At 45.6% G+C, this 16,575-nt stretch overlaps 1 protein-coding gene across 1 annotated transcript in view; it reads left to right on the forward strand.

Annotated features, from left to right (window-relative positions):
* The window catches only part of dab1a (DAB adaptor protein 1a), a 268,746-nt gene that overhangs the window by 34,514 nt on the left and 217,657 nt on the right, over nt 1-16,575 (forward strand). The window lies entirely within an intron of this gene.

Consider the following 16,575-nt stretch of genomic DNA (forward strand, 5'->3'; position numbering starts at 1 on the left):
GTCTGGGATGGTCCACATCTAATGCTTGAGGGTTGTTTTATCACATCAAATATCACATCATACAGTACGATGACAGCCCTGCCGTACTGTACTCTTGGCCCTTTAATCACCCGTTTTGTAAAAACGGGTGATCAAACCTTTAAACCTTGGATGAAATCAACGGTTTGCTGATGCGCTTGCAGCATGTAATGCCCGTCGTTAATTCTTGTCTTGCGTTAATTCTTGCCTTGCGTTAATTCTTGCCTTGCGTTAATTCTTGCCTTGCGTTAATTCTTGTCTTGGAGTGTGACTGTGTGGTTCTCCCCTTGCTGAAAAGCCATGGGATCCATCTGGTTGCTTTGTTCCAGGCAGGCCATATCTGCGGACGACCGCATGGAGGTTTTAGGGGTTCTCAGGGCCCTGGTGGTGACATATCATGCTGGTTAGATTAGATGGTCCTGTGTGTGTGTGTGTGTGTGTGCGTGCGTGCGTGCGTGTGTCAAGGGAGACAGGCAGGCCAGAACATGGCTTTTCCATTGGCCAGATAAAGTGCCCTGATCAAGCAGAGACAACAACGGGCTTAGCTGCAAATCCCCTTGCCTTGACCGAGCAGTGCAGAGAATGAGAGCACCAAAGTACGAGAGAGAGAGAGAGAGAGAGAGAGAGAGAGAGAGAGAGAGAGAGAGAGAGAGAGAGAGAGAGAGAGAGAGAGAGAGAGAGAGAGAGAGAGAGAGAGAGAGAGAGATTGGGCCTTGATAAAGTACAACAAACATGCTTTTTGTCCCTAAAGGACAGGTGTGATAGAGAGAGACAAACGGACACTATACGTTTTGAAATACCAATGGTGTCGAGAGGAACTTTAAACCACTAGAAGACATTAATGCCTGGCTGGCTGGCTGGCTGGCTGGCTGGCGATATTGATGTGGGAGATTTGAGAAGATGGCAGATGTTATGAGTTCCTCCTCCTTACCCAGCCCTTCAGCAGCTCCTAGATTACCAAGACTAGACAGACTCTCCGGGGAAGAGCACTTCACACCGAGTGTGACACTCATCTCTGGATCCACGTGGACAATGACCAGAGTCTCACTCATCTCTGGATCCACGTGGACAATGACCAGAGTCTCACTCATCTCTGGATCCACGTGGACAATGACCAGAGTCTCACTCATCTCTGGATCCACGTGGACAATGACCAGAGTCTCACTCATCTCTGGATCCACGTGGACAATGACCAGAGTCTCACTCATCTCTGGATCCACGTGGACAATGACCAGAGTCTCACTCATCTCTGGATCCACGTGGACAATGACCAGAGTCTCACTCATCTCTGGATCCACGTGGACAATGACCAGAGTCTCACTCATCTCTGGATCCACGTGGACAATGACCAGAGTCTCACTCATCTCTGGATCCACGTGGACAATGACCAGAGTCTCACTCATCTCTGGATCCACGTGGACAATGACCAGAGTCTCACTCATCTCTGGATCCACGTGGACAATGACCAGAGTCTCACTCATCTCTGGATCCACGTGGACAATGACCAGAGTCTCACTCATCTCTGGATCCACGTGGACAATGACCAGAGTCTCACTCATCTCTGGATCCACGTGGACAATGACCAGAGTCTCACTCATCTCTGGATCCACGTGGACAATGACCAGAGTCTCACTCATCTCTGGATCCACGTGGACAATGACCAGAGTCTCACTCATCTCTGGATCCACGTGGACAATGACCAGAGTCTCACTCATCTCTGGATCCACGTGGACAATGACCAGAGTCTCACTCATCTCTGGATCCACGTGGACAATGACCAGAGTCTCACTCATCTCTGGATCCACGTGGACAATGACCAGAGTCTCACTCATCTCTGGATCCACGTGGACAATGACCAGAGTCTCACTCATCTCTGGATCCACGTGGACAATGACCAGAGTCTCACTCATCTCTGGATCCACGTGGACAATGACCAGAGTCTCACTCATCTCTGGATCCACGTGGACAATGACCAGAGTCTCACTCATCTCTGGATCCACGTGGACAATGACCAGAGTCTCACTCATCTCTGGATCCACGTGGACAATGACCAGAGTCTCACTCATCTCTGGATCCACGTGGACAATGACCAGAGTCTCACTCATCTCTGGATCCACGTGGACAATGACCAGAGTCTCACTCATCTCTGGATCCACGTGGACAATGACCAGAGTCTCACTCATCTCTGGATCCACGTGGACAATGACCAGAGTCTCACTCATCTCTGGATCCACGTGGACAATGACCAGAGTCTCACTCATCTCTGGATCCACGTGGACAATGACCAGAGTCTCACTCATCTCTGGATCCACGTGGACAATGACCAGAGTCTTCGGCCCCCGAACCTGTCTCTCCCCAGGGAACTGCACTGAGCACTCCTCTATGGCATAGTGTCTATATGGCATTGGCTCTCAATTGGTTCGCAACATTTTTTATTCAGTGTCGCAATCCATATTTTATACATTGGCTTAGTTATTCAAAAATAGCAGATTTACAAGCTTGTACATCTGCTAAAACCTTGTTTTTTTAAATGTTTTTTAACACAGGGCTTCTCTTCTGGAACAAATTGTTTTCAGATGGGGATTTGCGGCCAAGATACTGTACATACATCTGTAGGTCCTTGGCATGCCCCAAAACATTTGAGAATCAGCTGCTTTATGGATTCACGTGAGCAATGACCAGATTTGCTCTTCAGCCCCCACCAACAAAATCGCCTTTTCCCCCTAAACCTATCTGTGTGTCTCTCTCCCCGGTCTAAGGGGAACGTCGGACAATTCTGGAGGCAGAAATCCATTTAATTTGGCTGTCACGCAGGCTGTAGAGGCTTATCTATTCACCCCACCCCAACCTTCATCAAACAATGCTCACAGAACTTCAATCTTTTAATCAATAGCCTTTAATAAACGTCAACGTGCGTTGCATATATATGTGTACATATTGTGGACAGCGTGTTCAATAATAATTATGTTGGAGTCTGTGCTGTACACGTCAGCCCGCCTCATCGGTTGTGATGAGTGCGCTAATAGAGAGAGATACAGTGGTCTGATGTATGGGAGAAGCAGTTGATTACATGCCCAGTATAGACATATGTGTGAAGTGTGTATGGTAGGGGTCTTTAACAGGGGGGTTGGGACCCCTAGGGGTCCTCAGAGTTACTACCGTGGTGCCGCCAAATCTTTGTGTGATTTTTTTTAACCACTTAGAACCCTAGAATTCTATAGAACTTTAGCCCAAAAATAGCCGATATAGGCAAAGAGTTTGGTGTGTAGAGGTAAACAAGTAAGAATACAAATGTAAAGGTTCAGTGGTTAAATGTCTGAAAATACACATTAACTTGAATCCAAAATATTGCCTGTTGATGTTTGTTTAAACTACTCCTAACTAATATTAAAAGTCCATAGACTTGGCTTCCACATGACCTCATGTTAAATGTGCTCTAAACAAACATTACCAGGTAAAAGGGTTCTTAACAAACATTAAAAGTCCATAGACTTGGCTGCCACATGACGTCACGTTAAAAGTGCTCTAAACAAACATTAGTGATGTAATTCCTGAAAGCCAGACGTTGGAGGGGCTATAGCGCCCCCTCAAAAACATGCAGAAACATAAACGCATTCACACATTTACTCAAATAAGTCTTAAAGCAATCGATGAAATCTATATGAAAATTGCAGTTTAGTCTGCAACACAATGTTATACAACATGTAGTGGGGGGTCCCTCCCTGCTTCATCTCTCTCAACTAAGGGGTCCATGGGCCTGAAAGACGTTGAAGACCCCTGGTGTATTACATATAGCTGTCAAGAGTATATGCAGTGGGCAGGCTTACACCCACCCTCAATTACAGGCCAGCGCTGACAGGCAGCTATAGCGAGTCATCAGCCACACTCCACTCGCCTCTCCGAGCCCCCCTGCCCACTCAAGGCTATCCCCAGCGGACCACCTCCAGCCTCCAGTCTTTGCTTTGCACTCGCTCACAGCTTGTTACGTACTGTTCCCAGCCTCCCACCTGCCATGTCACTGATCAACATCAGACCTCCCACACTATATACCCCCTTTAGGTTCTCTCAGGCTTCCTATCCCCACCCACCTAGTCTCCGGCAGCAAATCACTGTGTTTCTGTATCTCAATTTTCCCTTTTAAAAACTCAGCCAGCCTGCCAGCCAACTTAAAGCTAGGTTGAACCTCACAGTAAACCTGGCCGTATATGAGTCAGGATATTGTCAGTCATCTTTATCTGTGTGTGTGTGTGTGTGTGTGTGTGTGTGTGTGTGTGTGTGTGTGTGTGTGTGTGTGTGTGTGTGTGTGTGTGTGTGTGTGTGTGTGTGTGTGTGTGTGTGTGTGTGTGTGTGTGTGTGTGTGTGTGTGTGTGTGTGTGCGCTCTGCGCGCAAGCAACCCAGAAGTACTGATTAAATTTACTGCCATTGTGAAACAGCTCTCAAAATCACTATCAGTGACCTATCAATTATTTTCATGCTAGACAAGTTCAGCCAAGGGTGATACAACATGAATATAATAGCAATTTCACTTCAACTCTAGTTTCCTGCTAAGCTCAGCTGTCCTATACACCCCCTATGGTCTATCTTAAACATCAGGTTGTCAATGTCGGGTCCATGAGCGGGTGCCAGGGGGTCCCCAGCAAAATATGGAACAGCTGGACCACTGTAACCTGTTATTTTATACTTAGGCCCGGGCTACACTGGGGACGGAATTGGCTCCGCAATGGTATGCTGCCATGACTATGATCAATGGAACCCTGCTGCGGTGTGCAGGTTGTGCGTAAGGACTCTATTATTCGGCGTGTTCGTGGGCGCTACGCTGCCCTTCACCTCGCCTTCAGAGAAGAAAAAAACTGTAAATATGGAAGTCCCCAGAATGACCAGCTGCGTACGGTTCCGTTCCATCCCCAGTGTAGCCCGGCCGTTTTGATAACTTCAAAACATTTAGAAACATCCTGAATCATTTTGGAATCATTTTAAGATGGCTTGAAAATGTTTGAGAGCCCTTGTCTTAGACCACCCAGCAGTGAGCACCCCCACTCCGTCGCCATCCCCAAGCAATCCTTCCAAACCTGGAACTTGAAATAAGCCTATATAGCCTCCAGCCAGCTTCTGTTCTTTCTCCACCCAGTAGACTCATCCAGATGCCAATCGGCTTCAGTTCCCCTTGTAGACACCCTCCCCTGGTGGGAGAAGACCACCCGACCCCTCTTTCGTCTCCCATACTGCCTGGAGCGCCGTCTGTGTGAGCTAGGCCCTGGAGAGCAGCAGTGAACCCACTCTCACTGTCTGCAATACTTTCATGTCTCATGTTGCTTGTTTATCTCCTCTGTTTCCATTTCTTTCCCTTCGTTATCTTTGTCTTGTACTTTTCTGGTTTCTCTACTAATTTATAACCATTCTCACTGTTCCTTCCCAGCTCTCCTCTAATGTCAGTGGTTCTCAAAGGTTTTCATGTCAAATGTATATGGTTGCTGTCGGGCAGACACCTCTTATCTCCTTAACTTTTTGTGTTCATTTTTTTCAGAATTTGCCTATAATTATACTACAGCCAGCTAGCATCAATTTACAATTTAGGCATTTTGCAGACGCTCTTAATCCAACAAAAATCATGGCAAAACATCACATACATAAAAAGTAGTTATCATGAAACATGCGTAAGCTATACGTAAGAACGTAACAGTGGAATATCTATATAATGAAACTATACATATAAACTATATATAATGAAACTATATAAACTATACTATACTATACTATACTATACTATACTATACTATGCATATACTGTATACTATAAAGTGCTATGACTACATACAATGCAAATATAGTGCTGTCTACATAACATGCTATAAGTCTGTATAAAATGCTATCTAAGTCTACAAAAAGTGGGCTAGGGTATAAGTGCTACGGGCCATGGAGTCTGAAAAGGTGGGTTTCAGGAAAAGCATCAAAAGTAGCAGATCTGCAAGCTCGAAACGTGGCGCGAAGCTACTCGTCATGAACTTGTTGATCTGCTACTTTTGATGCTTTTGAATTTGAATCCTGAAAAGTAACTAGTCCTACTCTCACCTATATGGTCATGAAGTGTGGGTCAAACAATAAAAAAATTAATTGCGGATAAAAGCGGACGAAATGACGGGTGGCCATCTGAGAAAGCAAGAGAGCCCCCCAGAAGAGAAGATTCAAAATTATTCAAAACGTTCTAATATTTTCAACATAATATTCTTTGTGACGTGCTGCGAGCTTGCATAATGTGCTATTTTACTTTTTAATAGCAAACGTATAATAAAAATCACACCCGTGTGAAGTGAGGGGCACTAATATATTAAAGTCTAACGTTTACAAAACAAACATTGAACTAAAGACAAACATTAAACCTGTACCTCAAAAAATGGATGAAGTGGTTAAAAGGATAGTGATGCATTGCTTTATTAACCCATTCTGACCGGGCACCCATTTTGGTGTTAGCATCATGTTATGCTTTAGCTATTTAAAAATAGCAGATCTACAAGCTCATATCGCGCCACCGAGTGGCGCGATACGAGCTTGTAGGTCTGCTATTTTTGAAAAATCGAAGAGCGACTGACATTTCTAGAATCTGATCTCAGGTCAGAATGGGTTAATCAGACCAGTGTGTGTCCAGTGGAAACCTCGTATGAATCTGATCTCAAGTCAGAATGGGTTAACACATTTTTGCTGGGGACCCCCTGGACCCACCCCAGGGACCTCCGTTTGAGCATGACTGCTCTAACATATGATGATATAACCTTCTGGTTATTTTCTCGTCACTCCCTTTTCCCTCGCCGCCTCTTTTCTCTCTGTCTGTGTCTGTGCCCTCTCCGTTCCGCCCCACCCTCATGTTTCTCTCTCACACTCTCTCCATCCATGCTCTATCCTCCCCAAAGCCCCAATCAAGCCCCTCAAAAATCAGCCACACATGGAGAGAAAGAGAGAGCGAGACAGAGATAAGTAGCCCGCAAGACAAGCCGATCTGAAAACAGAGACAGTCCCCGGTATGTTTTCACTAATAGGCCAGAAGGTTGGAAGACGGCCCCATAATGACTGTGGTAGTGTTGCACTGACAAGCTACACATACTTCCTGTGAATAATCCACTTATAGAGCTAAAGGCCTAGTACAGCGATCCCTGTGCTGTCACGGGCCAAAAGAGGCCATTCTCAGCTCTTGCACACTGCTGGCTCCTCATACCAGACCTCTAATTAGGGGCTCATTTAGACCTAGGACAGACACATGCAGGTCAATGTCATTTAACTGGTATAGAATACAGAACTAGTATATTCTCGGTCCACACAAGTTGATAATGACGGATGTAAATGCTATACGAGTGCAACTGCGTAGGTCGACTTACAGTATGTGATCTGACACAAAGACTAACGTTAGATTCATTCGTCAGACCTGGGTGGAAACCTCTGTCGCTCTGCGGCATGTTTCGAGCTTGTAGATCTGCTACTTTTGATGCTTTTGTGTGACGCTGTAGTATGATAAAGTATAGGGTGTTTATTTACATAAATTAATATAGGAGTTGTCTGCCCGACAGTTAGTCTCACGTACCCAGACAATTTTCCGCAATCCCCGAATGCTATATTGTCTGGAACTATACGTCTCAAAATCAACAAGCTATACTGCATATTTGGGAATGCCTGACACAGAACTCCATATGTATGTGTGTGTACGTCTGTAATCCACGTAACTCGAGAACCGTTCACCCCACCGACTTCAAATTCAACACATGTGTTCCACATCCCCGGGCCCCACAGGGAGTGCAGTGCGCGGTGTCGAGTCGGTCGGACCCACGGTTATCCAGAACCGGCACAAAAGGCCTCTGGCCTGTTCTGACATCACAACACTCCATATTTGGGCATGTCTGACACACAACTCCATATATAGAAATAAAGGGACACAGAGAGACAGATATAGGAATCTCCATATATGGGCATAAAAGGGACACAGACAGATGGGTGGACACGGGTACAACGGGTATTGCAGAGCCGGGTGGGGCATGGATCAGACAGATGGGTGGACACGGGTACAACGGGTATTGCAGAGCCGGGTGGGGCATGGATCAGACAGATGGGTGGACACGGGTACAACGGGTATTGCAGAGCCGGGTGGGGCATGGATCAGACAGATGGGTGGACACGGGTACAACGGGTATTGCAGAGCCGGGTGGGGCATGGATCAGACAGATGGGTGGACACGGGTACAACGGGTATTGCAGAGCCGGGTGGGGCATGGATCATCGGTAGTTTGAATAAATGTGCACGACTGTAAAGATGAAACGGAAGCGGGAGGAGGCTTCACATCCGCTTTATCGCTTTACTCATGATCAGAACTTCCTTGCTCCAGAATGTATGACCAGAAGCTTTTGAGAATTGTGGGAGGCAACAGTCTGGCCACGCAAGACCACCCTGACAACTAACCCTAACAACTAACGGGGATGGAGCAAGTTGTGGTGGCCGGTGTCTATATGTTGTTGTTGTTGTTTTTTCTGCATAGTGCAGGCTAGTTACAGTATAGGTGTTCCTTATTGGTGCTGCTTCTGTAATGTTATTTCTCACCGTTGTGTTGCTCTATATCTGTCCGACACTATTTGACTCTGTATTGTAACTGCTGTGCTCCCTTGGCGATCCCCGCAGGATTGCCTGTTAGGCAACAGTTAGTCTCTAAAGGTGCGTTCAGACTTGGATGGTTTAGTTAGAGTGGCGCGATTACATACAAAGTCAATGCAAAGACGAGAATTGCGCAAACAGGCACGACCTGCCGTGGTACAAACGGGACGAACCGAGGCAAATTTATACATTCAGGTCTGAACGCAGCTTAACTGTTGCCTTGATCGCAATTTCCAAATGCTTCTGTCAGTCTGGAGCAACTGAAGCTCTATGATGAGTAAATATAAAGCGGAAGTCAAGCCTCCTCCCCACTTCCGTTTCGTCTTTACAGTCGTGCACATTTATCCTAATATAAATATAAATCATCTAAGCATGTGTAGTTTGCTGCTTAGCAGAAATGGGAAATATAAAAATAAGCTCTAAAAAATATATTTTGAAATATATTTCCGTGAGCGGAAATGGCAGCTTCCTTACTCGGATTTGGGAGGTGTAGTTCCATACTCTATATAGCTTTCGGAGATTGTGGAATAGTTGTCTGGCTAGGCGAGAAAAGGCAACAGTCAATCTGGGTACCCATTGGCAAAACAAAGGAAAAACAGCGCCCTCTTTTCCTTTCCTTTGTCAACAGTCTGTCTCAAGAGACTATAGGCAACAGTTGACAAATGGCCGTTGTTAGCCACCAGTTTCTGTAGTCAGACCAGAGCTCATTCAGTGAGAGGCAAGAAGGGAGACAGAGGAGAGAGGGAGGGGAAGAGGTTTCTATTCACACAATAACCTGACCAATGCTGCGTATAACAAAGCCTAACCACACAGATCGATAACCCTGAAAACAACACCCAGGCCAGTTCATTAATAAAACAAGAGGTTTGCGCTTGCATTTTGTATCAAATAAAACGATCAATCTTCTAAAATCTAAAACAATCTTCTCTCCTGTCTTCCTTTCTCTCACCCCATCCTCCCTCCCAGCTCTCTCGTTGTTTCTCTCCTTCCTTCCTATACTCTTTGTAGCTGAAACTCAGGTGATTTGAATATGTAGATGTAGATGTATGAAAGATTAATTAGGGTAATGCACAGGGGATTAGGGGCTCTGCACCTCCTCTGCACAGATAGCCACGGCTGATTAGCATTTTTCTTTTAAAGACAAAAAAAGAAACACCACACCACACCCAGCCCAATCCATACTGGACAGAGAGAGAGAGCCAGTGTTATTATTAAAGACCTTGCACTTGCTTTTCTGTAAAGCTGCTTGTTTGGTGGTTGCATCTTGCATATTTTGGGGGATTGTTTCTGAAGTGTTTATATGTGCTTAATTTGGGCTTCCTTCCTAATGGTGTTTACACCAGTGGTTCTCAAAAATGTTAATGTGATTGCGCAGGACAGAGCCACATTCGACTAGAACTTTCTTCCCTGAAATCACACATATCCCACTTTAAAAATTGCATTTGATATCCTATAGTCTGTGTGGGCGCTCACTGTTTTCGGTGTATAGGCCTATTCTGTCCCCTCCGGCGCTGTTACTGTGGAGACTCCCTGAGCGAGCGAACGAACGTGCCGGGGTCAACAGTCGTGTTAGCTGATGTATTAGCCCAACTTACATGCTGACAAGTTACATATATGTTACACGCGCGGGGTCAGCGTGATCGATCATTCTCCCCAGTATCTGACTGCGCTGATTTTCTATCTGGTCTAATTGGGCTCTAGGGAGATGGAGGGGGGATTGAGAGCAGACTGTGGAGGTATACGAGTCATCTGGCCTTTTGTCATGATGGGAGAGAGTTGTACATTTTGGTAAGAGAGAAGAGTGACTGAGTGACAAAGCACTCCTGGACATTCCAATGATCTGTAGGCTAAAAACAAAAGGAGGCCAGGCCTTTGGTATCAGAACCCAGGCTACTCTTTGGAATGCTCTGCCCCTGGAGCTCAGGCTCACTGAGTCTGTCCCACATTTTAAATACCTCCTTAAAGCTCACTTTTATAGATTAGCTTTTAAATGCATATTCCTCCTGATTTTAATCTATTTGCACAAAAATATACTGGGCCAATTCCATAATCGATCCAAGCCAAAACACCCAATTGATTGATCATTAAAACAAACATGCTCTGAAAACTCATCTATATGAACAGACGGGGAGGCCGTGTATGCTTTCCGTCATAAGTGGTCAGGAGTGCGAAAGCTTTCAAAATGTTATGGGCCCTGATCCGGAAAAAGTTGAGTACAAATGCTGAATGCTTATTGAGCATAAACGGCATGTGCGCTTACTCAGCATGTCCCCGGTCCACTGTGTGCTCTCTCTCTCTCTCTCTCTCTCTCTCTCTCTCTGTCCACCTTTCCAATCTCTCTGTCTTTGTTGGTTTTATAGACATTTAACCGATACAAATGGTTTGTGTTTAGATAACAACTACAATACATCCATTTGGAACGCAGGTTCTTCTTCATGAAAAGTAACGGTTTTGGATGTATAAAGGTTTTGCCCAGACAGCGACGATATACAAACATATCCATTAAATGTGGGAGCACTGCCGGATCGGGCGGTAAAAGCACTGCCGGATCGGGCGGTAAAAGCACTGCCGGATCAGGCGGTAAAAGCACTGCCGGATCAGGCGGTAAAAGCACTGCCGGATCAGGTGGTAAAAGCACTGCCGGATCAGGTGGTAAAAGCACTGCCGGATCAGGTGGTAAAAGCACTGCCGGATCAGGTGGTAAAAGCACTGCCGGATCAGGCGGTAAAAGCACTGCCGGATCAGGTGGTAAAAGCACTGCCGGATCAGGCGGTAAAAGCACTGCCGGATCAGGCGGTAAAAGCACTGCCGGATCAGGTGGTAAAAGCACTGCCGGATCAGGTGGTAAAAGCACTGCCGGATCAGGCGGTAAAAGCACTGCCGGATCGGGCGGTAAAAGCACTGCCGGATCAGGTGGTAAAAGCACTGCCGGATCAGGCGGTAAAAGCCGAACCCTCGGGCAGAAACCTCTCAATATTATAACTGTGTTTTCTTTTTATAACTGTGCTTGCAGATCTGCTACTGTTGCAATTTTTTAATTTGAAACCTGAAAAGTAGAAAACAGGTTTGGTTTCCATTATGACAAAGACACAATGCATTTCTATCCCCGTCACAAGAGGTTATTACAAGCAAGACGAGACCGCCTGGCATTTTTGGGGTGGCTATATTATGTTCAAAGCAAAAACAGAAAGTTCTGTGTGATTTTGTACGTGGGCCGTGATAAGCGGTGACAAGCGGTTTTAGAATTAGTTTTTTTTAATCTGGGTAATCGTTCTACCATTAAGGTCTCTCATCACACAAGCACTGCTCTAATTCGTCACGAGTGGTTTGGAGAGATTCCTTTAAAAAGATATATTATTAATAACGCTGCCATTTAATCCTTGTGGCACTGGAGCCGGACACAATTCATTTATCCAAGGAAATACTTTGTGTTGAGAACTGTAAGTGTGAGACGAGATGGGAACCCTTCCTTTAATCTGATTCTCCATCTGACTCTTTGTTCCCCCCCCCTCCCCCTCTCTCTGTCTCTTTTGTCACTTTCTGACTCTCTTTTCCTCATTCCCTCATTCTTTTCCTCTACCCCCCCCCCCCCCCCCCCCGTCTCAGTCCAGTTAATGTGGAAATGCGTGGGGAGGGGGATATAATTGAAATGTAGTCAGAAATGATTTCCTCTGTTAAGTTGAATTTGATGGCCTCCAAACTGCGGAGACATTAGCATATTTTTAATTAAATGTCTGGAGTTTTTCTCCCCCCACTTATTATTACATATTTTTTTCAGACTGAAAATTATCTAAACCAGCTTGTCACTTCCTATATTTTGGCATTAATTAATGAATGTTTTGCCCTTGACTTGTCAGCATGTAGTTGCATGTTTATTCATTACTTTAGACTGTGTTTTCTGCCCTTCTGAGTAAAAAAATATAATAACCCCCAAGAAGGCTCAGATGGACAGGCTCTGGTGTGACTGACACACTGTGTGTGTGTGTGTGTGTGTGTGTGTGTGTGTGTGTGTGTGTGTGTGTGTGTGTGTGTGTGTGTGTGTGTGTGTGTGTGTGCGTGTGAGAAAGAGAGAGAGAGTGAGACTGGCATGCCCACACTATAGCTATAAGTCAGGCTTAACACCAAACATTGCCTGCTGCAGTGCTAATAGCCTCATAGCAAACCACATCTTCAGCTAACTGCCTACACCCATACAGTACTGTATGTCTCACCATTCAACTGTTTTTATTGATTTCATGCCATAGTCTTAGCCTTTTCTTAGTTGTTTTCTCCTCCCGCCTAGTGGGGGAGTGGCAAAGTGAGTTTTAAACGTTGTTTAAAGGAGAAATCCATGCTAGAAGGCTTACTTACCTTTCGTTGCACTTGTTAGGTCCGCACAAAAGTGTTCCAGGTGTCATTTTGTGCAAAAAACGCATTATTGGCTATTTCCCCTACGCCACCATAACCCCTTAACGCAATCAGATAGGACTGTTCTGTTTGGATGTGGAAAGTATAGTTTTTGGCCACTCAGCAGGCGTTCCTGCATAACTTCCGGGTATGATGATGATGATGATGATGTTACTCGCATACCCTCTATCAGTGGTTCCCAAAGTGGGGCCGGGGACCCCAGGGGTCGTTGAGGAAGTTCTTAAGTAAATGTACTTAGTTACATTTTCACCACTGCATGTATGTACCCCTCGATCCATCTATTCATCCATCTACAGTATCCCAGGGACGGGCCACTTTGATGATGGAGAGCGCCACTATAGTTCCACAGTCAATCCAGAGGGCCACTATTATCCACAGTCACTCCAGAGGGCCACTATTATCCACAGTCACTCCAGAGGGCCACTATAGTTCCACAGTCACTCCAGAGGGCCACTATAGTTCCACACTCATCCAGAGGGCCACTATAGTTCCACACTTCCACACTCATCCAGAGGGCCACTATAGTTCCACACTTCCACACTCATCCAGAGGGCCACTATAGTTCCACACTCATCCAGAGGGCCACTATAGTTCCACACTCATCCAGAGGGCCACTATAGTTCCACACTCATCCAGAGGGCCACTATAGTTCCACACTTCCACAGTCACTCCAGAGGTCCACTATAGTTCCACACTCACTCCAGAGGGCCACTATAGTTCCACACTCACTCCAGAGGGCCACTATAGTTCCACACTCACTCCAGAGGGCCACTATAGTTCCACAGTCACTCCAGAGGGCCACTATAGTTCCACACTCACTCCAGAGGGACACTATAGTTCCGCAGTCACTCCAGAGGGCCACATTGCATATACTTTCCCAGCCAAAATAGCCGATACAGATTTTAGCTATATTGAATTATGTCAACTTTATGAACTTAAATGCAAAAACATTGGACATAAAAAAGACTAACATTTTAATACAGCCATTAAGCTACTAATATATAGACTGAAGTAATTAAAGCGGGTCATGTGTTTGCATGTTTAGAATTGTAATATTCAGTAATAATAATATATAAGTATTCTAATATGAACCTGGTGGGCCGCATTAAGTGAAGGTGCGGTTGCCCATGTATGATCTATCCTCTCCTTCCACCTATATTTATACTGTACTGTACTGTACTCTATTATGTGTGTCATATAGCTCTCACTTCATGTCCTCCTCATGGCCCAGCCAGCCTACATCTCTCTTTATCTCCCTCCACATCTCTCCCTCTCTCTGCTCCTCTCTTCTCTACTCTCACTCACTCTCTCTCTTGTACCAATCAATCAGTCACGAATTACTCATTTACCATGCAGGGCTGTCTCTGCCCGGTCCCATGCATATATTCTACCAGCACACTGCGTTCATTTCCCCCTCTCTCCACCTCGCATGTACTCTCTCTCTCTCTCTCTCTCTCTGTCTCTCTCTCTGTCTCTCTCTCTCTCTCTCTCTCTCTCTCTCTCTCTCTCTCTCTCTCTCTCTCTCTCTCTCTCTCCGCTCTGTCTGATAGAATCAGACACTATTTATCTGTTAAGGGGCCACAGGGATATTTAATAAAGGCACTGTAATAACTGTGGGTGTGTGTGTGCATGCTTCTGCATGTGTGTGCTTATGCGTGTGCGTGACTGCGTGTGCGTGTGTGTGTGTGTGCATGTGTGTGTGTGTGTGTGTGCATGCTGGCGTACTGTAAAATGTATGTGTGTACGTCAGGGTGTGTTCATTCGGACTGAACACATGCCTCCATTCTCCAGGGTTGATGAGGAAATTAAGGTGTCCGATGGCAGGAAAATGAAAGCCCATTCTCGATGTCCCTGCACTGAATGTCACCGTTAATTCTCTATTTAGCTCCGTCCGGTTTATCCTAACCATAACCGTAATTGATTAGACGATCAGGAGTAATTGGTATTAGGATTCGTTTGTCATTTTATGAATAGTAATTGACCTCCAGTGTGCCCCGCTGCCCTCCCCCCCCCCCCCCCCAGCCCTCTCTCTCTCCTCCATGCACTCACTGCAACCTGGGCTGCATGTTTACCTTCCTCATAAAGTGTGCGTGTGCGTGCGCTTGTGCGTGTGTGAGCGTGTGTGTGTGAGCGTGTGTGTGTGTGTGTGTGTGTGTGTGTGTGTGTGTGTGTGTGTCCATGTGCGTCTGTCACCCCGGGGGCGTGTTCTTTGTAATTATAATAAATATATACATTTTCAAATTAATAGAAATTCAATAATAAAAAGTAAACACTGGCAATAGTCTGCACCGAGTGGGATTTGTTTTGATGCAGCGCACCTCAACGCCGCCCACCGCTAAATCATTACCTGGGTTCAATTCAAATCTCACCAAACCGGTAAAATCATGGATCAAAGGAACTGGCTCAAAGCCAAAACGCCGTAAAAAATCGGCAAACTCTGACCCACCACCACCTTCAGAATGTCAGATTGATGACAAAGAAGACGATGATAGTGAAATCACAACCATAATATTGGTTAATATTGCGGGGAGTTCAAGCAGTCAACGTTGGGACCCAGAGCCCCCTCCCTCCACCGTGCCAGAGGGTCTCGGTGCTGACACACCAAATCAGGTGAAATGGGACAAATATCTGCGTAGCCTTTTCAGTGGAAAGAAACGCTCGTTTGTGAGTGCAAATAAATGAAACATGCACCTATAGGTCTCATTATGCACTAGCAAAACGCATTAGCCTAATTTGGTGCTGCTGTTATTGTTAATCTCTGTCAGGGTTGACTGTCCCATTAAAGTGAACTATACATGCTGTTGGTGAATGGTTATGCACAGCGTCTCCTTCCCTTTCCTCCCGCCGTGGGAGATGCTCAACATAATTGTATTTGATCATTTTGTTGTTGATGCAATAGTGTTTCCACATACATACAGTATATGTGGTTTGTTCTGTAGGCTACTATAATTGTATTATTTGTTCTCTTGGTGTATAATAAAGCCTATACATGTAGCTACAAGTATAGGCTGGTGTTGTTGTTTATTTTATATGTGAGCATTTGCTTGCTATTATGGGTGGTAAAGTGCCCCCTTTGAAAAAATGAAGGCCCCCCCCCCCTGCTGATTATTCCCTGGAGACGGCACTGGTCACAGCACGATGTGTTGTGGTCTACATTTATTATGTTACTGTACTGTACTGTACTGTACTGTACTCTGTGCTTTGATTATTTTTGGAAAAAATCTTCAATAAATGACCCAAGTTACCGTGTGGGGGTCCCCGGGGGGTCCCCGGAAGATCCAGACCCCCAGGAACGTGCCCAGGGCTTTACTGTAGTCTAATCAGGCCTCTTTACTCTACTGGCCACTTTAGGTGTTGCAGCTGTCCGTGCTCGGACACAGAGACATGCACACACACACCCACACACACACACACACACACACACACACACACACACACACACACACACACGTGTACCTGGGACATTTCAGATGACCTCTCGGATGACAGGGACATTTTTAGACAACGTAGAAAGCTGTATG

The sequence above is a fragment of the Protomyctophum parallelum genome (genome assembly GCF_964188405.1).
Source record: "Protomyctophum parallelum genome assembly, chromosome: 6".
NCBI classification, from domain to species: domain Eukaryota; kingdom Metazoa; phylum Chordata; class Actinopteri; order Myctophiformes; family Myctophidae; genus Protomyctophum; species Protomyctophum parallelum.